At 37.8% G+C, this 27281-nt stretch overlaps 1 protein-coding gene across 1 annotated transcript in view; it reads right to left on the reverse strand.

Moving 5' to 3' along the window:
- Positions 1 to 26687, reverse strand: part of ESR1 (estrogen receptor 1) — a 179337-nt gene extending 152650 nt beyond the window's left edge. Inside the window, 1 exon segment of the mRNA XM_066546961.1 lies at positions 26574 to 26687. The gene's annotated coding sequence lies outside the window, so the exon portion shown is untranslated.
- Positions 26688 to 27281: the final 594 nt, after the last annotated feature.

Consider the following 27281-nt stretch of genomic DNA (forward strand, 5'->3'; position numbering starts at 1 on the left):
CAGAAATACCATTGGAAGGTTCTGTTAGCTGGATATAGCAACACACACAACAGGACAAGAAACAATTCCACAAGAAACAATTCCACAGAAAATTCAGGTTGACAAGGGAGAACAATCAGACTAGCTGGGACAAAAATATTATGACATGCACACAGCTATGTAACAAGCACAGGAAATTAAGAGTTCAGGGTTCCTTTTACATCCAAATATGTCCAAGCAAGGTATCAATGCCTATATAGAAGGTGCCCTTCAGACAAAGCCAGAGGAAGACAATACAAGCAATTGAATGATTTCTTGGAATAGTGGGAACACAACCTGACAACAGTTGCCAATGGACTTGCCTCAGCACAGTCAGAGAATAATGGCATTTTGGAATGAATAAGCAGGCTGTCGATTTACAGCCTTATAGCAATGTGAGCCCAAAAACACCATTCAAGTCCACTACCTCAAAATTGATGAGGCCAATAAAATGAGCAGTGAAAATCTGTATAATACTATATAGTTGCAAAACAATATTAATGACCCTATTTGTGAAGACACAACCAGTTAATCTCCACTTGAAGAACACAGAAGGCAAAACTATAGGCAGTTACACTGAAGTTACCCAACAAGTTTCAATGAACAAAATATAAAGATTTTCATTTTCTGTTGGTTTGGATTTCAAACCAAGTGATTTGACAAAATTGCCAAAATTCATATCTGACCAATTTGGTTGTATGGTGTTTATGTTTAGCTGCCACAGATGATACAAAGATTGAATCGACCTTTATGACAATCCCCAAGGCATCTTGGCAGATCTAAACCATAATCACTGTGCTATCCAAAGCCATAAAAATTGTCAATGAAAGCTATTTAGAACCAAACAGATACGTAATTAGTATCTCTATATGGAACTGCAATTGGACTCTTTAAAAAACAAAATATCTGAAAGATAAACATATAATTCCAGCCTTGTTTCACTGCAGATTATTCTCCTTTAACTATTCAATTTTTTAAAATAATCAAACACAAGACAAATGGTACTTTAAGTACTTGAAGGACTTTGTATAAAACTATTATTTTTATTTGATAATTAAGAAAAATATAGAAAAATCCCACCAAAAATATTTTTTTCAAAATCAAATACTTTTTCCACTTCAGAAAATTAACCAAGTTTTACCATTTAGATTTTCAAACATACTTGAACTTGAACAGAAAATATTCTGTTCTTTTGTCTGCAGTAAGCCATTATAACGACAGAAATTATTAAAAATTAAAAGCAAATATTAACAACCCAAATTATAGGTTAGTGAAATTATAAATGAAATTACTTTTGGTGTGCAATATAGAAACAAGCTTATTATGGACCAAAAAAATATGCAAATATACAAAATGCTATCCACAAAAAATATGTATCTTGCAGATCTAGCAAATATTTCAATATTTTCAATATTATAATCAAGTAATTATTAAAAATATTTTCCTCCAGATTTGTCTTCTTTCTCAGACTAGTTTGCAAGAACCAACTGAATGATGCCAGACTGAGCTGCTTCTGGCTCCTTGGAATGTGAGGCTTTTTTTCCTAAAATTCATAAAAAGGAGTATTTCACCCTTGCTCATATCCATCTTCAAGAAAGCATTGCACAAATTTATTTTCCATTTATATATAGCATTATTCTGCAAAATGGAAGAAAAACAAAAGCAAATAATATATTAAGAAAATAAATTGTCATATTTTTAAAATCTGTCTTTTTCAGGAAAAAAAATGCTGTCTAAATTCCAATTACACTATTTAGTCAGAAACAGGAATAGACATCTGAGTCACTGAGTGTAATCCTTGCTACCAAACCCTCATCACCTGTAAATGTAACTCAGGCAACTTCCGGAGCCTGTTGTAAACAGCAACATGTCCTTCGCCTACCCTTCTGATAGGAGGCTGAACCCATCTACTTTTCCAGCTCCAGTCTGAATTTATTCACAGTCACCTGTTTGAATTTATGTTGGCAATTGCTCTCAGGATGAGTGTTCCAAATCTCATCAAGATAAATAGTCCTTCAGCAAAATCATCACCTACAGCATTATGGCAGAAAGAGATTTAAAATAATCTTCCCAAAACACAAGTCAAGCTACTGGTTTTTGCCATTTTTATTTAAAATTATATCCATGTGTTAATATGAAAGGTATTACTTGAACTATCTACAACTTTTATGCGCATTTTATGTTACTTTTTCTATACATTAAAAAATAATTAAATTTTGTTTACTCTTTTCTCTGCTTTCATATTTCCACTTCCTACCCAGTGATCTCACGTTCCCTTGTACCTACCACTCATCAGGTCTCTAGAGTACAACTCTGCATACAGTGTATGGGACTGAGGCCTAATGTTTTTCATCAGCCTCCAAGGGCTCCTTGAGATCTGCTTCTTCCTCCCTTCCTTCCACAATCCCTGGGACTGCCTGTGCAATCTACATCCCCTCCTCAGCTTCTGGAGATGACACAGAGAGATTCAAGTAGAGTAGCAAGATGGGTGTAAGAACTCGCTCCGTGTTGGTTCTGTCCCTTTACTTTCTACTTACACTCTTCCCACAGTACTTCCAGTAATTTTACTATTTTCTCATTCTCTTTTCATCAGTGTCTCCTCAGCGCCTGAGGAAACAGCAGAAAAAAGATGTGGTATTCAAGACTGCTGCCTGGAGTGCCTTGGAGTAGCTGCTCTCAGTGTGCCATCCCTCACTGGGCAGTGACATTTCAGGCAGGGCCATGTGTGTTGGGCCATGGCAGCAAGACAAACAATGGCCATCACGCCAAATGAATGATTAATGGCTCAACTGAGTCATTCAAAGTTGATTCTCAAATGATTGAATGACTCAACCGAGGAGCAAAATGACAAGGTCTGAACTATGAGAGTGACATTCTAAGATTAAAGTGTATACATGACCTTTGATCTCTCCCCAGAGTAACAGCACTGTCTATGGCTCCAAATGGCAGAGGGGAATTCTGAGACTGACGGGATCACTGTGGCTGGGAAGGACCTCAGAGTGCCTGCCATGCAGCACAGCCCCCTGCTCAAGCAGGGTCACCCACAGCAGGTTACTCAGGATCAGGGCAGGGTTTGCTTGGGAGTATCTCCAAGGATGGACACTCCACAACCTCCCTGGGAAAGCTGGGCAACGGTTTGAATGTCCTTGTTGCCAAGCTTTTTACTGACCACCATCCCCCTTTTTTATTTTTTTGTATGCTCTTTTTTCTCTTTCTCTATGTTCCTTTTCAGAAACAAAGACAACCAATGAGCACAAAATTAAGAAAATAAATCAGCAGGGGACAAATATAAAAAGAAAATAAGTGATAACACAGACCTTCTAATTTAACTCATTATATTTCACCTATCACAGTTTCTCTGGTTGCCACAAGATTGGAACAATTCTTAGGCTTGTATTCACAAGCCTGAACATTATGTTGTAGGAAGCAATAGGAAATCCAACTCTCAACTGCAATCTCAAAATTCCCATTGTTTGCACATTGGTACCATGCAAACTCATTAAATGAAAGCAAATAGGCAATACTGGGTTATATATCTATTGGTTTATAATCTAATGGACAAACATTTTTCTCTAAATCATTATAAACGATCTTCAGTCCTGCACATGCTTCACTTTATTATCAAAGACAGCAACACAAACCTCTAAACAAAAGTTCTGTAAGACTGGCTCCTAAATTTCATCTGGTCTGCACCATGAGTATGGCTTTTTCTAATTGTTTTCAGTTTCTGAGTCAGATATTTACAGAGAGATGCTGTTGCTCTTCTGACACTGCAACAATTCAACCAACACAGAATTTGGGACATTTTTTTCCAGTGCCTATGATGATGAGAACTGAACTGAAAACCTAACGTGCTTCAGTGTAACTATTCCTACTTCAGTGTAACCATTACATGAAATTTCTCTGTTCCAAATTAATTTGGGGAAGGGGGAAAGAGAAGAAAGTCTTCCAACAGTCCTTCATTTATTACCTGGTTGTTAAGGTATAGATCAGAAACACAAAGAAAAGAAAGCAATGTTCAGTAATGGCCTCTGCACCTCCAAGTGATGTGGTAGGAGGTCCATGCTATAGGTCATGAAGGGAAATAGAAAGATTCCAGCTTATTTCATTTCATCTTTTCCAAACACTCATTCTCCAACTTTTGTCTGATATCAAGGCATATCACTTAGGGACCCAAGTTTAAAATAGGCTTAGTAATACTTAAACACTATCTCCAAAACTTAAAAGTAAACTCCAAAGAGAGCATGTGCAATTTGGAAGAAAGAAAAATGAAAGAAAAACCAAATGAAATCAAAACAAAAGCCAAAACCCCAAAACCAGAAAATAAGTAAAACATATATATCAAACCATGGGGGAGAATGATTTTTGGAAAATCGTATTTATCCAAGAAAAAAAAAATGCAGTTACGGAAAACCATTACTCAGTAATTACCAAGTAAATTCTACCAACTGAGTTCAGAACCTCTGCTGAGAAATAGAAGGATCAGACTCTTACTTTGTACCAGGAAGCACCCTGATGATAAATCTCACTAAACACATGGTTTCAATATCACTTATGAGTATAAGTATTGCTCAGCATCAGCTGAGATCAAAATACAGTATTTCACTTCATTCATAACAGAAAAACAATACACTGCCTTGGGTGTGACTGCCCTCTAATTCAAGTCCTTCCCCATTATGTCTCAGCCAATTGGTAAAGGCACTAACATGTGATTTCAGATTATTTTATCTACTATTGTCTTTCTACCTCCATGAAGGATTTTGACTGAGGGGCTGGAGGACGGGACAGGGGGGTCACATTGTTCTTTCGCAACGGCAGCACAGGATTTATGGCACTGTCTATAGCACACATTAAACAAAGTACTACTACACCTGAAATATTCACCTTAAAACACACTTTAGGCAACTTTTGCAATGCCTGTGGCTTGCTTTCTGTTGCTTTTTTAGGCTTCTCAGAGACACTGCAGGACACAGGAAAAAAAGGAACATATTAAGAAAATAACGTCTGAAAGAGTAAAAACTAAATCCAAACCAGAACATCCAACTTCTAAGCATTTCCATAGGTATGACTGGGTGTGCCCAGCAAAGGTTCAGGGTAAAAGCAGCGTTTAAAGTTGACTGTGAGGGACAGAAACTGCAAAAACCAAGAGTTTTTTCTGACTTACATTGCTCCCAGCAGGCTGTTGCCATTCCCTCTGCGGGGCTCTCACTGGCCAGGGGGATCACATGACACTGGGAACCAAAATAGAAAAGTCTCGGGAGCAAGGAAGCTGAACCAGAAACACATTTTCAAGGAAAGACATATCGTGTGCATGATTACATGCCCTTAGGAGCAGGAGGTGGTAAATTTAGATGGGAACCTAGGCTCTGCTGAAAAATGTGTAATGCCTTGAACTCTGCAATCCAGCATCAGCTACTCTTACAATACATGGGAAAGATTCATAAATCACAGCCTGTGTCTGTACCTAACTAAACCTGCTAACTGCTGTAGTAAATCACCAGGCTTTAAAAGAAAATAAGATCAAATTTTAAAATTAATCTACTGAAGTTTTAAAATAGCCTCCCATCATCAGAACCATTTTCTTCTTAAGGCTAAGGTTTCCAGTAGTTTGTAGAGAGGAAGCAATTTTTTTAAAAGGATATGCTCTTAAGATAATTGGGCAAGCTGTAAACACATCTCAAAGATCGCTTTCAATTCTTTCACAAGTGAAAAATATGGTTGCAGACCTATAGGTTTGTAAAATGTCACTGTAAATCTATAAATCTAATAATTTAACCATGAAGATATAAACAAAAATGCAAAGAATTTGAATCAAAAGCTGAACAGATGAGTTAGTGACAAAATGCAAGTTCCATCCAACAATAAAATATCCTCTAACTATATTAAGGCTGCTGTTTAGTTATCCCTGTTAGAAGATTAACTCTTTCAGTTTTGTAAATCTCGTAAAAAATAAATTCCAGCAAAATATTAGTCTTGGGATTACAGGAAACACAAGTTACCTTCTGTAACAACTAACTTTTTCATCATTTCCTAGTCATTCGAAATTAGATTGTTACAATTTTTCATTCTGTATATTGTCCAGGTTTCCTTGTTTCCAGGACAGTCATTGTAGAAAAAGGCTTTACTGAAAAATGCAAACACCAGTAGAGAATCTGTGATCAAGGAAAGGGAAATATGCTGCATATCTTAAAAGGACAAGGACAGGAAACAATTTCATGTCCTAACCTTTAGGTGCAATCACTCTCACCTTGCAGTCATAAGATAAAAATATTGCAAATCCCACCCTTTCAATGTAACTGGCTCACAAGACCTTCTGGATAAACAAAGGATAGAGAATATAATTCAAAATCCTACATAGCAGACTCCCAACTCCGCAAGAAAAAAATAATATGAACATGAGTTAAGAAACCAAACTGTTCCCCTTTCATTAAGAAAAGAAAGTAAATATAAATAAATGAAAGGAAACCCCCCCCACAAGCACACAAAAGTTCTTAAGAAAATCTCAGTTTAAATTTCCCAGAAGAAGTGTACACATGTATCAAAAGATATACAATATCAGATAATATCTTCAATCAAGAAGATAATTTGGTATTAAAAAATAAAAAGATCTCCTTTATTCTGCAGGATACCCCAACACAATTTTTCACAAAGTGAAGTACAAATCCACATAAACATGGTAGCATAAAAAGGCTCCTTGTATCTTCCCTTTTCTTGTTAACAAGTGTGAAAGGAAATTTGAGCATTAACTTGAAGTAGTAGTAGTATAGAAGTAGACACCAGAGCTGTTGCCATTGGTTATTTAAATATAAAGAAAACCTTCCTAAAACTACAAATTCTAAACTATTTGGTGGGGTTTTTTTGGGAAGGTAAAAAGAAAAAATGCATTTTGAAAAGCATATTACTGTGTACATGCTTCCAATTACTCTACCAGGTACATGACTTCTGTCACTGTGGTTTTAGGAGAAGTTTTGCATTACTGAAATTGTGCCCTTTTGCAGGTGATGTGGCAGAACTGAAGGGGATGGAAGCTTGCTGTTGACCATGGTGAGAGACAAACCAGGGCAGTGATATAAGTACACAAAATACACAGAACAATAAATTTTGTCATAGCTCTTAAAATTACTACAGAAAATTGGCTTCAGCTACCTCTTGTTTATTGCTTTCAGAAACCTGCATGAAAAATCATCCCTTGGATCAATTTTAAATGTAACAGTGGCCTGCTTTACCATGTTTCAGACAATGCCTATCTAAGTGGCAATATTTTTCTCAGGGTATTTTCACCGTACATCCCAAGCATAGTGCAAATCATGTCAGGAACCCCTCTATGCTAAAACACATAAGTGATTTCATTTGCTTTGTGTTATACTCTCCTCTGTTTCATTTATCAATTGTGACCTATGAAACCTGCAAAACACTCTGCGTAGCGGGGGCTATGCTACAGTATTCCATCATAGGTAAATCAGTGGGCTGAAATGAAATCATATGGGGAAAAAAACTAAAGGCAAAGACAGTGAAATAAATGGCTAGAGGAATGCCAATTTAGGGAAAGAAATGCACCCATGTGGGATAAAAGCACAGCAAGGAGGATGTACACCATGTAAAAGACAGAGTATAAAGCCTTGGATAAAAAGAGAAAGAGTGTCAATGTATCCTGGAGCTTAATGCAGAGTGAAGGAGACTTGAGCCAGAGTAGAATGTCTCTTTACACAGCTGGCATCGGTGTTATTCCACACAGTTCCTTCCTCCAGTTTTCTTAACACTGATATATAGAATCATAAAATCATTTACATTGGAAAATATCTTCACAATCATCAAGTCCAACTGTTAACTGAGCACTGCCAAGCTCACCACTAAACCAAGTCCCTAAGTGTTACATCTGCATGTTTTTAAGTGCCCCAGGAATGGTGACTCAACCACTCCCTGGGCAGCCTGTCCCAATACTTGACAACTCTTTTGGTAAAGAAATTGATCCTAATATTCAACCCGAACATCTCCTGGTAGAAGTGGAGGCCGTTTCCTCTCATCCTGTTATTGTAACATGGGAGAGCAGACTCACTGCCACCTGGCTACAATCTCCTTTCAGGCAATTGTAGGAGGTCCCCCTTCAATGTCTCTTTCTCCAGATGAAACAACCCCAACTCCCTCAGGCACCAGACACGTGCTCCAGACCCTTCATCAGCTCCGTTGTCCTTCTCTGGACTCGCTCCAGCACTTCAGTATCTTTCTTGTAGTGAGGGGCCCAGCAACCACACCAGTGCCACGAACAGGGGGACAATCATTGTCCTGGTCCTGCTGGCCAGGATGCCATTGGCCTTTCTGACACCTGGGCACAGCTGGCTCATGTTCAGCTGCTGTTGACCAGCACTCCTGGGTCCTTTTCTGCCTGGCAGTTTCCACTCTGCACCCAAGCTGTAGCATTGCAGGGGGTGGCACTTGGTAGTGAGCTGCTTAAATAGACATGCATTGAATGAGCAATTTGACAAATATTGCATTTCAATACTCCACTTATTTTTTAAAATACAGTCCAGTATATATCAGTTCATAAAGTTTCTGCTGAAAGTATATTTGGGACAACCACTAATATGTTGATCTGCCCTGGTAGTACATTATGATTTCCTAAAAAAGTCAATTCATCGATAGTTAAAGAACACCATTTAAACCAGTGTGCAGAACAGTTTTATCAATTTAAATTGCTAGAAACATGTATCTCTATTTTACCTTCTTGGCAGGTAGCTTAATTCTTGAGCCAGAAGAAACTAAGTCAATATTTTCAAGCTGTGGGCTCACTTACATCTCAGAGTAGGACTACATTAAACCAATTTTCTGAGATTGTCTCTGTATATTAATAGAATACTTAATAAGAGAAGTAGCAGGGCCAGCAAATTATTCCACATCCATGGATAAACTCAGTATTTGGACCCTTTTTTATTTACAATACTAATACATCCTCAAAATAGTTTTCTTCACCACCCCCCAAAAATTTAATTTGGACTGCTATCATCAAGTTTCCATATGTTCTAAAGGGACCGTTTGCCATAAAGTTAGTGGGAATTTTTAGTATAAATAAACAGAAATAGACTAATAATATTTTTATCCTTCCTTATGCCTTCAGTTTAGAGCAAAAATTAATGTTTTAGTCTTAATTATTCCTGCAAACAGGAATAATTACTTTAATTCCTTTAACTTCTTTAATTCCTCTTGTGTATAACTGTAATTCACAGGCAATTGAACAAAGTGTAGTAATCCCAGTGCTACAATTGCACTTGGATTTAAGAGCCTAAAGAAAATCCTTTGTAACAGACAGTCACCCCAATTCACCACACGAATCTTTGCAAATTTACAAGTGTGTGGTAACACACCTGATCTCAACACTAACATATATACCTTGCTCACAAACCATTCTCCTGGCAAACGTCATCCTCATGCAAGATATTTCAACTTCTTTAGTGACCTTCTATGATTGAAGATTCCAAGTGGTGATTTAAAAAGATCATATTCCCAACAACCAGGAAAAAATAGTTTCCAGCATGTTCTAATGTAATAATAAAACATAACCCTCCTACCCCAGTGATTATTGCTTCTGCTGAAGACTTTTTTCTCCCTAGCAGATACAACATTTCTATTTCCCTAATAGAAATACAGACACTGAAACACTAATTTTGTGCTTTAATAGGAGAATGAAAATAAGAGATGTTTCTTAAACTGTTTACATGCATGATGAGACTTCACATATAGAAGACAGTAGCCAGTTTTATGCAGTCCCTATTTCTGCTAAGGGAAGTTAAAAAAAAAGAAAAAAGGAAGAAATGTCAGGTTACACAGCATTATCCACTGCATGCTGTGTCAGCCATCAGTATGTCACAACTACTATTCTACAACTATTCTACCAAATTGTTTAAAGACTAGAGATATACATTCATTTTTGACTTTTTTTTTTTAATAATGCTACCAGGCTCTTTTTCAGTTTAAACAAAGTAAAAATATGCGTATGCAATGTTTGAAATGTAATTAACTGTGGGTTATCTTGATGCAATGCAATTTGACCAAATATTTTGCGATAGTAACTTACATAAATTCAATCTATTTAATAGAAAAGGACCTTTATTTCAGTCACTTAATATTAGTAGTTAATTTATAGTATATACAGTTGGAATTGAGCCTTTAATGCAGGACTAAAAATGTAATTTCAGAAAAATATTGTCAGAAGTGTATGCACCAAACAAGTACATGTTTAAGCACCTGGTCAGGGTCAATAACATCACAACTTTTACAGAAAATTTGGCACAGATTTATTCAAAACAGATATCCTTGTGATAAACTTAGGTTCTTGCTTGATCGTCCGCAATCAAATATATTACTTAGGCCTCATATTTCCCACATGCCATTCAAAAGCATCCTCATTGCCATCATTACCACCATCTGTTCAAGAAAGGTCAGGATTTATATGAACATATTAAGTCTTAGAAACATAATATTAGAAATGGTTTTAAACAAATTAGTTTCAAAAGGTTAAACAAATTAATTTTCTTGCTATGGCTGTTGAGCATTAAGAGAGACAAAGTACATTCAAGCCAGTAAGGAGATTCCTTTTCCTCACAACACTCTGCAGCAGCCTCAAGAGTACCCAGAAGATCTCCATGCACATTTTCTTTTGCCCAACCCCAAGATCCTTAGGGCCTAGTAGAAAATCAGAAATTTGTATTGGTTTGAGCAGAGGTACCAAAGAAGGTGAATCTGCATGATTTACACTGCCTGGGTTTCACTTATGAAGTGTCCAGTGAGAGAGTATTCCTTTTTCCTTTAAGTGCCAAAACTTTAATTCAAACCAGTTTTAGTTCAAAACTTTCCCTAACACTAAGCTGATGTTTCAGGAAAGAAAGGCCTATTTTCCTTATCAAATCTAGAAATCACCTTACCACTAATGGACAAATCCCCAAGGCTTACCCAATTAGCCACTAGGCACTTAGTGATTTTTTTAGTAGTTCAGAATCTGAGTACACATTCAGGCACAGATTAAATAGGTCTCATTTTCATACAGTTATAAACATACAATCCATGGATGAGACACAGGAAAGAAAGTCTGTAAAGCTGAGCAAGCAAAATCTTACTGTGGAAATATGTATTACAGAACAAAATTAGGGTTTCATTATTATTTACAGAATATATGATTTAACAGGGAATTCCTCCATTTCTAAAAAGCATAAAAAAAGAAAATAGAGAATGTGTTGATTAAAAACCTGCATACCATTGCAGGAAAAGAGACCAGTTTAAAATTGTAGATAATGATCCACCTTCATTGACTTCTCTACTATCTTTGTGTATGTCTGTCTTTCTAATATTAGGAACTGTCTGAAGTCATGAAACTCAAATCTGCTATGTTGAACTCCTGCCAAAAACAGATGTTGTCATTATGAGTGACAGACTAGCAATATATTGAGGTCTCAGCTTACTCAATACCTCCAGGTTAATATGGGACTATTTATTATGACTAAAGTACATAGATTTTTTTTGTTATTATAACAAAATATTGTGAACAACTATGTTTTTCCTCTAATTTTTGAACAAGAAAGGAGAAAAAAGAAAAAAAAGCCATCTGTTCCTAACAATCAAATAGAGGAAATTACAGTCTAAAGGATGTAATATTTGTAAAGAGATAAGAAAATTATAAAAAGAGGTTGTAAAAGATAAAATTTAAAAAATTTCAACTATGGTAGGCATTGGAATTCACAGTTAAACTACAGGAATAGTAACCCACACAAGCCACCAATTGATTAAGGGAAAACAAAAACACAAAGTATTTTTCAGCTGAAACTCAATGATCACAATTTATTACCTGTCCTTTAACACTAGTAGCATATTTTAATCACAGATTTGTTCTAATTCTGTAGCTAATTCTTAAAAAAAAGGCTTAGTAAAGTCAAGGGAAAACAGACCTGTACAATTATTTCTTTTTATGATTCGGTGTGGGATGGAGTAGAACAAAGAAAGAGGAAAGATCAAGAAAATGAAAAAGGTATGGACTACACATTTAGTAGGAGGAATTTAGGGAAAAGTAGAAGTATCGTCTCTTCTCCTTTCTGCCCTCACTCTTCCAACTTTTCACTTAAATATGAGTGCCACATGGAAATGCTGAAATGTTAAAGTACAAGAGCAGCTATCAATAGATAATCAAAATATTTTATTTCACAGAAAGGAAGTGGCTACAAAAATATTTGAAAAGGAAAAACTATCAAATATAATTAAAGAAATTTCAAAACAAAAGCTTATTTTCTAACAAAATATAAACCTTTTTAATCATTAATATAAAAATCCAGAAAGTTAATGATGTTTCATAATGCTTTTTTCATTATAAAGTTTTAACTGGAAAAAAATTGATGGGACAAGAATGAATTTTATAAACACATTTTCAGGTTGACAGTGGGCTTTTTTGACATGAATTTCATCCCTCTTTAAATGTACTAACCAGCCTAGCTAACTCTAGGGACAATGTGAATGTAAATCAGGCACAGAATTAAAGCATTTAATACTGCATGCACACTATTCCAAGAACAATGTTAACCTGGAACAATGTGCAGCAAGATGATCCTTGCAGAAGCTGCCCATGTTGCAGATTTAGAAAATAAACTCAAATTACACCAGAAAAGCAACAGCACATTAATAGGAAAGCTCATTTGACTCACATTGTCTATATAGGAAAAGGAAACTGTCACTATCTATTAATGTCAACAGTTAGGTCAAAAGGAATTTTTAATACTGTTGTCATTATTTAACTTAGCCTCAACAGGATCAATATTTAGAGGGCACAATCTGTTTAAAATGAAAAATAGCTTGAGGTTCCAAAATAATATGATGAAGATAACTACAACAACAAACGGTACAACTTCAAGCACATAGCATAATCACCAGCACCTAGCAGAAAAAACATTGGATCCAAATATTTTGATTGTCATGGAACTATAAGCACTTTTAAACATTGATTTACCTGTTTATGGGTTGTACAGAAGCTCCCAAACTCTTACTTCTTTCCCAGCATTAATGGGAAGTGCTGCCAGCTCTTCTGGCCTTAGACCCAGGGCAGGATGGGTGCAGCAGCCAGGGAAACCAGCAGGATGGACACCTCACCCGCCTGGACACTTTCCCTCTTCCTGGGGAGGCTGAGTTCCATAGCAACCTGTGCCTCCTTCCATTGGCATGAGGCATGTACTGCCTCTTCCACTTCAGATCCACATCCTTTTCCAGACCTATTACTTTTATGTGCCAGAAGTCAGGTGTTAAAGGAGAAGAGAGGGTCTGTAGACAGGGAACAGTAAAAGGATTAATGGAAAAAAGATGTTGTGCCTGAGTTTTCAACAGAGGAACAGAGAAAACTCTGAAAAAAAAAGGAAAGCTCGCTGTTCTGCTTCCAAAACTTTGATTCATATTCACTAAATTGGAATTTTACCAGCTGAGAAATTTCTGCTGCCTCTCACTGCTTGCTTATGTCCTCTTCAAAAGGAAGGGATGAGCTGTGACACACACTTGCATCCATGAGTGCAGTACACAGGTTAATCTGTGATTTGCCAAGCAAAACAGCCGCCACCCTACTCCTGAACACAGAGACTCCTGTGACTTCTGTAAGGAAAAATAGGAAATACGTTCTATCACCCAGAAACCCAGCTGTGGCTGGTCCTAAGTAGGTTGAGGAAACCAATGCACATAGATAGCCAGAAACCAGCAAACATTCACATTTGTGAATCTTCAGACGGCACAGTGCTGCTAGTTTAATATGCACCATATCTGATTCCCAGTTAGGCAACCAAAAAGACCTCTCAGTCTTGGCCTGCATCTTCCACAGGCCCAGCACTCTATGCCTTAAGTATGAAATAGTATCTGAAACCTTCAGGACACAGGTGAGAAAAACTAAGCACAAGAGTTCAAGTTTCTCTGTTGACATTTCAAGGTTGCAGACCAAGCTCGTAAAAGTATTCTCTTGGTGCTTGAGTCAAACCCTATTTGTAATGATTAGATTTGGAGGGTACATTGGCAGCGGAATGTGCCATGAGATGCTTCTGTCACATCTTTTCTCTTGATATACTGAAGCTACCAAAGTAATTCAATCATTTTCCCCTTTGAAGACTGGGCAAAATTAATTACCAGCAACTGAGCCTTACACATCCACACCTTAGTGGATGGCTCTCAAGAAAGCGGCTTTCCAGCTGGATGCCAGGGACGTGCCATTGCAGCAACCCTCACCCATGAGTCCCTGTGGAAACAGTGCTGGAGAGCAAACCCTGTGCTCCACATTCAGGGAAATCCAGGCCACCAGGCAGTAGATAGGGCAGGCCATGCTGGGTCAGACAACAGCCCAGTAGCAAGTTTCCAACACAGCTATAAGCAGGTGGCTTGGAGGAGCAGGTAAGCCTCCATGGCAATTCCCCCCACACTTAGCCATCTCCAGCTATTTCCATCTGTGGAGGTGGCTTCCTGAGCCAGATGCAGCTTCCAAAAACCAGAATACATGTATGTTTCTGGGAAAGGTTATTCAAGTCACAGGAACACAAGTACTCCTCTCTTAGCTCTGGCTTAAGATGCTGTATTTTCAGTAAACACTCTTGAGAAAAATCTACAAAAAGCCTAAACTGAACAGAGAAACCAGAAAGATTACTAAAACAAGGATCTTCTGTCCTGTTCTAAATCCTCTTTTGCAGAACACTTTGGCAGAAACTATCAGTAAATTCACCCTTAAAAGCACTCTATATTTAAATACATATTTAAAACTTTTTTAATTAAAAATGAAGGAAAAAAATCTGGCACACCTCTGTTTAGAAAACAGGATATAAGAAAATTAGTGCTTTTAGTTTTTAACATAACTTTTAAAAAATAAATAAAAAGGGCAAAAAATATTACCACCTTCTTGTTTTCAGATTCCCTAAAAATATCAAAGAACAATTATTTTGAGACTTCAAACAAATAAAAAGGAACATACTGACAAATTTACAAGGACATCCAAACTGATTTCTAAATTTGTGGGACTGGTATTCTTTAACTGGCATGAAGAAATGAATGCTTCTTTAAAACATAAGCCAAGAACATTCCTTGAATCTTGTACCCTAAGAGGTCACTGCTGATGGAAAATGAAAAAATCTTTGTTCTTTATTTGGAGTTCTCTGAAATAAAGGTGAATTGGAGGGGGAAAAACAATGCATTAAGCTTATTAAATACTAATAAGTTAATTCATACTGCATGAACATAATAGCCACCTTGCTCAGAGTTTGTTATGCATTTCTATCCATGCAGCCATCCCACCAGGCTGCTGAGGGATAAACTGATCCAAGGAAGTCCAACTCAGGCAAACTTACTCAATCAACAGCACCACTAACAAACTTACTTTCACAGGACTCTGTCAGAGAGAGTGAATCCTTTAATAGCACTTCATTTAAACCATAAAGCTGCCCTTTCACATAAATCTTCCCAAGATTCAGTTACCTGTTTTTCACCACTAACCCTGCACAAAATTGCCTGAAGGCTTCTCAGAAACATGGGCAAGTGAGCTCTGCAAGAGGGCTAAGAGTGCAGCCAGAAGTTCAGCAAGAGAAAGAGAGAGGAAAATAAAGGATAAAGCAAGAAGACCGGCTGATGTAGAGCCCTAACTAGCCAGCCTTGCTGCTCCCTGGCTGCCTTGTGTGACCTTACCTGTTAGAGTTCAGGCAGACTGCAGTTACTGGGACATAATCTCAGAGGTTCTGGCTTATTTATCTGGACAAATTATTACTTCACATATCAGTAAGGTTTCTAGTCTTATGATCTAACTCACACAGAATTCAGAAATACTGTCTTTGCAATCTTAATTGGTGCAGTAGTAATAGGTTCTTTCTCCAATACTGCCGTATTTCTATGTCAGAGGGGTCAAAGAACACCAAGATGTGTGCACCTCAGCAAGCACTGTTAGGTGATGTAATTCTGTCCTTATGCCCTCCTGTTTTCATCTCCTTCAAGCATATCTTACTTTAAAACAAAATCCTCAGTCTTCCATGTTTCCAATCTTTGGATGTTTGTCTCCCAAAATTGTCATTCCACATAACTGCTAATCTTATATATCCAAAAGTCCTCTCTTGTTTCAGGAAACTTATGCACTAGGGTTTGTGGTGGGTTTGGTTTGGGGGATTTTGTTTTTACCTTTTGGGCAAAATTTTATAACTGATCGGTGCATTTGTGAAGAATAGATGCTCATCTTTAAGAGAAGAGGAACATAATGCAATCATATGACTTTGCCCTTTTTCTAATTAACAAAGTTCCCGTATTGTGAAAATCACAATAAAAGCCTGAGGTAGCTGGCTACAAGGCATACTCTCCAAGTCTGACACTTGCCAGAAGTCCTATCTTCCTTCCAGTTCCTCCACATCTGTTCTCCACATCCACACCTCAAGTTCATGTCCAGTTCTGAGCCCCTCACCTCTAGAAAGATGTTGAGGTGTTGGAGCAAGCCCTGAGAAGGGCACTGGAGCTGGTGAAAGGTGTGGAACACAAGTCTAATGAGAAGCAGCTGTGAGAGCTGGGGATGTTTAACCTGGAGAAAAGGAGCCTCAGGTGAGGCTCCTACAACTGCCTGAAAGGAGATTGTAGCCAGGTGCATGGTCAGTCTGTTCACCCAAGTGACAGGACAAGAGGAAATGGCCTCAAGTTGCATCAGGGGAGGTTTGAATTGGATATTAGGAAAAATTTCTTCACTAAAGAAGCATTGGAACAGGCTGCCCAGGGAAGTGGTGAGTCACTATTCCTGGAGGTATTTTAAAAATACATAGACCTGGCCCTCAGGGATGTGGTTTAGTGGTGGATTGGAGAGTGCTGGGTTAATGATTGGACTCAAAGGTCTTTTCCTACTTAAATGATTTTATGATCCTGTCCTCATGTCAAGGAAGATAGTCCAGACCTCTTGAAACTTTGATGCCCAAACCCAGAAGTTTTTTCTTCTAATTCCTGGACTGTGCAGACAGTGACTCTGCACTTGCTTGCTGTCACATTTGAGCTAACATCCCAGAGGCTGGACATTTCAAGACAGATCACAAAGCACCTTAGTAGAGAGCTTTTCTGGATTTAATTGGGAACGAGGACTTACTCCTGCATAGGTGTGAAGCCCTCAGTGGGGAGAAAACACAAAGTATGAGCTGCTTGAAAATTTACTATGTGTGCAGTACCATCTAATAAAAGAGTCTGAATGAACTTGGAGATTAATTAAAATTTACTTTTTTTCTTTTATTAATTTCAAATTTTAATATTAATTACAAATTTATTTAGTTTTAATTAGTGATTCAGCTTTGAACTGCATACAGCGAAGATGTCCCAAGCAAAGCTGAAAACCAGGCACAAGCAATAGGAAGGATTAGTTTCCTCCCCTGTGCCAAAAAAAAATAGTAAGGGTGACACAGGAACAAGGAAGAGGAAAAGGAAGAGGAATGAAAGCGATGAAAGGAATTCTGTTTACTTTAAGCTAATGGGCAAACATCTGTGAGAAATGCAACAGGATTTTAGACTAAGCCGGAAAGGGGAATGATCTGAAATAGAAAAAAACTGGTGCTTGTTCTGCACTCCTCCCTTTCCTTCCACTCTTCCCAGGAGCACTAGAAAATAGTATCAAAGAGGAAAGAATTAATTGCATGAAGAGGGAAGTGCAAAGAAGTGCAAAAAAAGTTAACATCTCAGGGGAAAGCTTGTGGATTATTGCCAGATTTAAGAACGTTTACTTTTGCTTGCTTTCCAAATGTAATCGGAGATGATAAAATTGATAATTAGGAAGAAAAGAACAACTTAGAAAAAAAGTAGAGTGCAATTCTTGCATAACTGATAATGACAAAGAATTTCCAAATCCATTATTCATTGAAGATAACACTAAACAACACCTCTTAGAGATAAAGACTTGATAGATTATACCCTAGGGCACTATTTGAGGCAGCCAAAGCAATCTTTGTCTTGTTAATCTGGCAGCAGAGCAGTTGCAAAAGACACTTGGCACTTCTTGGCACTTCATATTAAATTTCCACAGTGATCCAGGCACTTTGCAATGATCTGATCACACCAATTAATCAGAGGTGGGGAAGTAAAAATCTCAGAGTACATTTGCAGAGGATTTAAAGGTTGGTCATCAAACATATTTGGATCACTTTTCAGATGTTATTACTGAAGGCCAGTGCAAAGTATCTAGGAATGCAGGTCAACTGTGGTTGAAGACAGGGCTTTGTCCCATCAAATCGTGTGAAAATGTTTGAGTGACCCTGCATGATTTCTGTCACCAGCCCTACTTGAGCACCTGCTTTTAAAGAGTCCGGTATCCTGGGCAAGCTTGTTCTTCAGCTCACCCATCTGAACAGCACGGATTCCCTACGTGTGCTTCTGGCCTTTCTGCTACAGCCCCTGGGATAATGACCCCTACCAGCACGGCAGCTAAAGCTGCAGAAACCGGGCGCTTCGATCCATCCTAAAGCTCACACTGGATCTCAGCCTCACTGAGAGCACAGGACCACGTTTTTTCCCACAACACTACAGATGTTTTCATTCCCTGGCTCTGCAATTAGAAAGAAACGCCTGCAGGAGAGCAGGAGGTAAGTGGAATTGTGCATCTGTACATAAGTGCAGACAGTTAATCCCATAGCAAAGTCTGAGCATTATCTTGTAGAGGAGATCTGCCAATCTCCTAAAAAATTTATTAGTATTTAGGGAGATACTGAAAGAAAGGAGAAAAATAAGGAAATGGCATTTAAAAAAAAAAAAAGAAATAATGCAAGAGGGTACTTCTGGTAATCTTCCTGTAAATTTATCTTCACTGTTAAACAACAAATGGAATAAATGCTAGAAAATTATTTACTGGCTAGCAATAGGTTTATGTGAATCAAAGAGTATTAAATTATAGAAGAAAAAGCTTGCCAGAAATCCATGTCCCTTTCCAAAAAACCAATTATCAAATTAGTGAAAGAAGTGAATTACCATGTGACAGTAAGAAGAGCACTAGATTTCTTATAAAATCATATCTTAAAAATTAATTCCAGCTGGTCTGGATAGCAACGTTGCCAAATTCAGTGAAGTTATCTATAGTTACATTGCTATGACCATTTAACATTTGCAAAGAGCAGAGAATTCGATAATAATATAATAAGGTAAGGTTTAAGGCATGTCTTACTTAATATTCACAAGACAGAAGAGACAGCATGCTTGTTTACTTATTGCATTAATGCCCTCCAACTCTATTAAAAAAAAAAAAGTCTTTACGCCCTGTGTCAATGGACATAAGTAAATCAAACACTGCATGATGATGTTCCTCCTTGGATCCCATGAGCTGTGCACTAACCTCTTGACATACTAACCTCTTGCAGAAAAAACTCTGTTTAATTCTCCAGTCACCTTCCATTCCTCTTTAGTTGATAGATAATTCAGGCCAGCTTGTCCATGGTTATCACTGACTCACCATGAACTCTGACAATGTTCCCAGTAGTAAACAATAGGGGAGGAAAAGAAAAAAAGGAAAAGAAGCCAAAACCAGGACAGGATCCCATACTACATCTAGAGAGGACAGTGTGTGCTGTCAGCGCTGGCTGCACACTGCATAGGGTGCCCTGGCACGTGGAGGGGTGGGAAGAGGAGGGGCCAGCCACTGAGGTATAAGGGGAATACCTTGTGGAGAGTGTATCTTTTGGGCCAGCTGAAAATCCATGCTACTGTGACCTCTTTCAGGAATTAGCTACCCCAAGGATTGCTAAATCAAGAGGTGGACACTAAAGAGGTGCTTTCACTGCGTGGTCTGAGCTGGCTTCTCTATCTACAGCTCCAGCACTGCTCTGCTGATGAGCTGTGAGGTTTGGAGGGGAATGATTTGATCTTTTGAAATGTGTAGCAACAAACTAAAAAAATGCTGCGTGGACTTCTACAATGGGGCAATATTCTCTTAAAGGCTTTGGGACATGGAGGCATTATATGAATTTGGGGGAACTATTTTTGTCATAAAGATATTGACAAAGAAAATTTCCCATTGGAAGATCAAAAAAAAAAAAAAAGAAAAAATAAACTTTAAAACAATCATACTTATGGAAAATATGCCATCTGAAGTAGCTTTTCATCTGTTTACTTTTTGTTTAGTACTTTTTGTAAAGTACCACATTACTCCTTAACCAAAAAATTCTAGGAGGATTAAAAAACAGGGAGGATTAAAACACAATTTGCACTGAAGTCTGAAGAACAACTTTGCTATTTCTTGTACCTTGAGTTCTAAATTAGAAAGCTTCCACAACCTCCATGTAATGAAGATCAATCTTCCTCTTATCTGATTGCTGAAGAATAGCCATCCTGAGCTCTGCCTTTTGTCCTGAATTTAAAAATAAACTATTTTCCACAAATTCTGTCCAAACATTCTACCTTGTGCTGTATGGCAAACCCAATCTCTTAGTCCTTTATGCTAGACAGAAAAGAAGGCTGATCCTCTGAATAATTTACTGCCCTCTCTGAGTTTTTCACTGATACAGAAATTACTTTGTCTGTATTTTTTCAAAGAATGTTTGTGTGCAACTCCTCCATGCCCATGAATGAGCTTAAGATGTGCAGACAAATGCTTTAAAGTGCTATCTGTTTTCCAAGGTCTGAAACACAGATGTCTCTTTTTGGTAATGCTGCGTGCCATTGACCTTACTGCAGATTTGATTTCTTCCACTGGTGCACCAGACAGACATGATTTGTTAGGTAAGGGGGTTGGATTTTGTGAGGGCTTTTTTTAGAAGCTTGTTTCAGCTTCCAGCCTTCATTTAAAGTTTATCCTAATGTTGTCTTACTTTTCAACAAGTAATTTATACACAAAGGTACAGACACTTGTCAGATTATAAAGGATCTTAACTAGTAAAGAAGGAAATATTAAAGTTATATCTTTTCAGTTTTCAGTCTTTCAAAATTTTTTTACTCAATTAGCATCTTTCATTTTCCTGCCCTTCTTCCCCTCTTCCCTTCCTTTGTTATTGTATCCATACTTTGCTAAGAAAATTTGAAAGAACAGATTAGAACTTACCTGTATGATATGTATATCACAGCTACACCTAATTCTGAAATGCTGTCCTTTGTTTGAATAAAGCTTGCACAGAATAGAATGGTTAGGTTTTTTCCTCTTCAGTTTCTCTGATTTTTAGTATATACTTTCTGTAACTTCTTAAATCACAATTAATGAAGGAGAGCCCATTTTCTTTCCTATTCTGCTAAATCTAATGGTATTTCATATATTTGATTTCATTCTGTGCCGCTCAAACACATTCCCCTATGAATATCTCCTTAAAGAAAACATGTTCAGAGGTAGGGAGATAGTATTTCTCCTCTCAGGGGAAAAAAAGTGAGTTTCAAACTCTGGTGAAAAGGCAACACTCTTGGGAAACTGCCTCGGCTCCTGGTAGCATGACAGCACTGGAACTGGTCCATTGGTGCAGACAGGTGCACAGACAAGGCAATTCTAGTGTCACATCTTCAGAGCTGAACAGAAGCAGATGCTCAGGGAACAAGTACCCATGGTATTTCTGAGTACTTATTGTGCTCCAGCTATTCACTCTCAGAGTATTTTGTGGAATGGATCTGGTTTGTCCATTTACTGACCCTGATTTATCCATTTACTAACCATGTACATAATATTTTTGGCAAACTTATTCACAAGTCCTTAAACATATGTAAACTACCACACATATAAATTAGCCTTAACACTCTTTAACATTTACTTGCTGCATTAAAAACAAACCCATCTTCTTGTTTTGAAGCTGGCTTCTGTTATCTTTCATGTACTGAAAGAAATTATAAACTGTTAACATCATGCATAACTTTGAAGATTTCTATCAAACACCCCCTAATTCATCTCTTTTTAGTGCGATGAGTCTTAAGCTTTTAAACTGTTCCCTATTTAATCTCAGTGTATGAACAAAACTCAGAAATCTGTGACTTAAGAGACACTGCTAACAAAAGTCCTCCTTGCAATTGCATAATTTTTTGTTAACAAAAATACTGTTTAAAAAAAAGATCATTCTTTTAATACTCAGACCCATGTGTTCTTCTATTTGGGGCAGATATTCATTTCTATGTTTTATATTAATTTTACATTATAGAAAGATTATAGAATATAATCAAATGCACAAACACAAGAGAAAGAATTTTTGAACTAGGCAGCAAAAGGTATTGATTGCTATATTGTCACTGATGGGTCCTCAGATGAAGAATTAATTATATCCATTCCCAAGGAAAAAATTAAACAAATCAGAATCCAGAGAACTGTAACAGAATTAGAGGATTTAAACAGAAGGGGTGATGAAAAGATAAAAAAAGATCATGCTAATTGGGTTTCTTTTCTCTGAAGTGAAGGCTGGGAGCAGATATGACAGTGATCTTACAATAAGTAATAGAGCTCTATAAAAAGATGCCAATCAACAGCTTGCAGTGTCCACCATGAGAAAAAAAATGCAAAAATACTAAGGCTGGATGTTACAAAGAGTTATCTAACAGTCAGAGAAAAGAAATACCAAAATAGTCTAAAGAGTTCTGGAATCTGCTCCTCTGAGGGCTTTTAGTATCTTCTAGGGTGGCATGCTCGATCCTTTCCCAGTCTATGAAGATAAAAAAGCAGTCTTCTAAAATCCCTGTCAGCTCTGCACTTCTGTGGTTCCTTATTGATGTAATGTAACATGTGGCTTTAATGGGACACAGCTGCCTAAAAGCATTTTATGAGTTCTGGTTGCTAGCCAAAGGAACAATATATGGACCTACAAATAGCAGGAATAGGACACAAGAGCTATTGTTTGTAGTCATATGGTTTCATTTGTATGTTACTTGGTTGGAAAAGTTAAATCTTGCCTATTCACTTCTTGCTGGTTCTGTCTGTTTAAGGCATGTAAAGTGGGAAAATAACAGAATCAAAGCTCTTATTTGGAATTCAAAATTTCCAAATTGCTAAGTGCAGCTAGGGGCTATTGGCACAGAGCAAACAGAATTTGTTCTTGGGAACATGCATAATCACAACTTTGTTCCAATTAAAATATATTTTTCCATTGTTGTCTCTCCCTTCTTACCATTACAATCACCATGACCTAATGGGAATTCAAGCTTGAGTTTAGTCGCCAAAAATACAACCATCCACCTTGTAAATTATAAAATCACACACCTTCCACCTGCCTGTGGCAGAATTTGCTCTGATTTTGGGAGGTGAAGCATGTGGGCCCTCTGTTGCATCTGATGAAAGGAAGGCTCATCATTAAAGGCTTCTCATGGCAGCTCTGCCCTGGTGAGCATGAATAAGACTGACTCCAAGCAGTAACAGAAGACAACCAAAAGACATCACACTGTGCACATCTCATTTTAGTGCCACTAGGGAAAAGAGGTGGGTCCTAAACAGCAAATTAAATCCTTTCCACTGAGCAGACAACCAGAGACCATTCCTAAGAGGCGCCTAATTTAGGTGTTCACCTTCTCTGGGCACAAGCTGACAGCATCTGGTAAAGAATATTGGAATACATGAGGGGTTTGTTCTGTCAGGGAGCTCATTTACTGCTTATTAAGCAGGCAAAATCTTCAAACAGAAACAAACTTGCAAAAGGTTAGGTACACAAAACACTTAGTTCTTCCAAACAGATTCAAAAGTAAAATAAAGCTATATGCACAATATAGTGCATATAGCACTATGGCAATATTGTGACGGGGAGAAAAAGCACCATGTTTTAATGCACATAATTTTAATTAAATACTGATCTTTGGGTGAAAAAATACCCATCAGAGTCCATGGCAGTAACTTAAATTCACGTGAAAGCTATACACAGCCTTTAAACACCTTCAGGTCGTGCCTAGAGGGGCAGTTTAGTGACTCCTGTATTCATTCCTGGGTCCTGATCCAGTATCATCCACACTGCATGAAATATTATAATATTTTTGGACTGTCTTGTGGAGAAAAACAAGTAATTCCTCCAAGAATTAGAAGAACAGAGTTATAAACTTGGGCATTCAAAGTAAAGTTACATCAAATCTTAGCCTAGTTGTTGTTATTGTTTCTATTTGTAGATTTCTATTGCCACTTTGCTGCATACACTTTAACATAGGTTTCATTTTCCTCTTGGTTCCAACAGAATAGCTCAGATTTAAAAATTATTTATTTCATAATCTGTTCTAAAAAATCACATACTGTTTAGCTCAGGGGGACCTTGTGCCAGCTAGTATAATATATTTATCAAAATCCTTTGCTACTAAAATAACTGTGACATGAACTTTCATAGACTATTCCATCCCCCTATTTTGTGCATGTGTTAGACAAAGGGAAACATTTTCTGGATGTAAATAAGCAAGGACAAAATTAAGGTTGTGTGGGATGGGATATTTTATCTCTGGAATCCACTCATTCTGAGGTTTTGGCACTGCAGAATTGCAAAAACACTTAGAATAGGTGTTGTGTACAGTTGTTTTGGTCTGAAAAACAAAGTAGCATTCTTTCAGTTATGTACGTCGTTGTGATCCATCGATTCATGTGAATGACTGGAACCACAAAACCCACAAAACCATCTTCTGTCCCTTCTCTTATTTTTTCCTTTCTTAGACTGGTGCCTTCTCACACCTAAGTCTTCCCATTCTGTCTTTCAGAGCTGATTTTAGTGTTTACTGCTTAGCCTTCTGATTGAAGTTCATCTTCTCATAGACATTACAGTGGAACTTTTTTTCACTGTTCCAGTCCCTCCTGCAGTTTCCTCCTGCAGGAAACACCTTCTTTGGCTATATGGCCCAGCAGCCCCATTTCTTCTGTTCAAGGCTGGTAAAATAACCTCTGGCTATGCCTCAACTCCCTTCCTCATTTTTTCCCCTAATCTCTTTGTCCAGTTGAACCAAACCACTAAATCCTGGTTGGTTTTACTCAGCAGAGTAACCCAAACAGTTTTCACTGTTCCATAGGCCCCCAGTCCCTGTGTTCTGTGGTCTTCTACAGCCAGATCCCTTGTCCTAGTCTCTTGCTTGGTCTCTGGACCAAGGTCTCCTTTGTTATTTTTTTAAATTTTATAATTTTATATTATAATTTTATAAAGCATTGGCAATGAAGAGAAAGAGCCCCTGATCTTTGTGATGATGTCCAGGGCCAGCATAGCCAGCAACAGTTTGAGAACTTCAGTTACAGGAGACATCTGCTCAGCCTGAACTGTCCCAGCCTGGGCACACAGAGATAAACTATAGGGAATAAGGCTGGAAACATCCAGCAAGCACAAGCATATTGGAATTACGTGTTCTTTAAGCAGCTTACAGCTTTGCCAGATTTGGTCTGATTTCACGGAGATAAAAGCTGTCCTTTAGCCAATAGCCACTTCTCTTCCAAGTGTCAAGTCTCCACTCAGAAAACACAGATGCACTCAGGCAAGGAATGAGAGCCAAATAGGCTCAAACTTTTAAAATACCTTTGACAGCCCACACAGTATACATGAAAAAATCCATTAGGGTCCACATTTTCTACATTAATACAAAGCCTACACTGACTCTCCTCAGACTAATGAGATCATGAAATCATGACCTGCAGATCGAAGATCACACAACTACATTTAGAGTTCCACGAAGAGGGGATTATCTTCACTGTGCAAAACAATTTTTCTATTCTTATTTTTAAAAACCCCAAACCAGGGGAACTTTTTTTGATTAATTTTCACATGAAGCACTTCAGCACACCAGTACAAAAAGTCAGATTTCAACTCAGACAGTTATAGTTTGGCTACTTTGAAAACAAAGTCTGTAATGGGAAGTGTCAGACAACTTTAATAGGTGGGGCTGATACAGCCACCTTATCAGAGGGAAGCACACAACACAGGCAGGGAGATCAGCCATAAAATAACCTCCTTCCCGTTATTGCCCTGCAGGTCCAGTAGCTCTCACACTTCAAGCCACTTGAATTTTGGCAGCCCAGTGACTAACAGCCAAAAGCACAATTTCAAGCTGATGATAAAACACGGACCTCTCAAAACAACTCATAACGGCTTTTCCAGCTTGTCATTTTCCATGGGTGAAATGAACAGGAGTTGTACACTTGCTGCTACACTGTATGTTCCAAGTTATCAGTACTTTCTGGAAATTTCTCCAAAGGTACACCTGTAGCTGATAGTTTCCCATATAATTAATAACCCCACTGAATACAGACAAAAAGTTATTAAGCATTACCAAGGGTAAGGTTATCTCACAGGTACCTCCCCAGCCCAGTGCACAGTGTAAAACACTGCTTTGGTGCCAGCGGGTATTCCTGCAACGTGGAACTTCACAGGGAGCTGTATACTATGTATTTTACTTGGAGTACAGTAGATAAGCTGTCATTTCTGCTTTGGGAAAAGGGCATCCCACATCTTACTGATTATTGCTCCAAAAGCCAATTCTCCCAAAAGCAGGCTGAGACAGAGTGCTGCTCTCATAGTCTAGAACACAAAAATGCACAACAGGTGTAACACATAAAAATCTACATTGACTTACTGTACATGTAAGTAGAGACATGCAATTAAGTCACAACAGATATAAATCAAAACAGAAACAACAAAAAAAATTAATTACCTACTTTGACAGATTCATACCTGCAGTCTTCTCATTCTAAAGGAAAAAGCCAGGAGAGAGAATATTCAAATTTCTTGTCCATTTGGGTGCTTCTTTGCACATGTTCCTGAATTTTCAGCTATGATGAGATCCGCTCATTGGCAGTCACCAAGAGGCTGATATGACCATGAAATGAGGAAACACAGGGAATGAAAAATAAGGTACTAGCACCACCATTTGCTGAGGGCTGGGAAAACTAGCAAAAACTTTCAGAGCCCAAGTAGACCTATTTCTATAATGCTAGCTGCTTTTAAGTCACTTACCATTGCTGCTAGTGGAGATACTTGATCAAAACATGCTTTCAGCATTAATTACTTGCCAGGAAAATCTTAATGAAATCCAGATGACGATTTTTATTCCCAGCACTATAAATCTTTATATGTAGAAACAGTTTCAAACAAGGGGTTATTTTTGCAATTTGAGTTAAACAAAGATATAATTGGGAGCTACCCATACATTGAAAGGCAACATAAAGTGGCTGGCAGAGATGGACTGAGATGGTTTAGCACAATTTCTTTCCCCCTTGAAAACATATATTTTATTTTTGCTCCTTTTCATCCCATCACTAAGAAATATGGGGTTTCTGCAAAGTGACCCTGGAAAGGATGAGCTCTCCTCAGCCAGCATGGCCCTTCCCCACTGTCACATGGTGTTTCCATTTCTGAAGCCTCCTGTTTCCTGAAGGAATT

Source organism: Molothrus aeneus, chromosome 3 (genome assembly GCF_037042795.1).
Source record: "Molothrus aeneus isolate 106 chromosome 3, BPBGC_Maene_1.0, whole genome shotgun sequence".
NCBI classification, from domain to species: Eukaryota; Metazoa; Chordata; class Aves; order Passeriformes; family Icteridae; genus Molothrus; species Molothrus aeneus.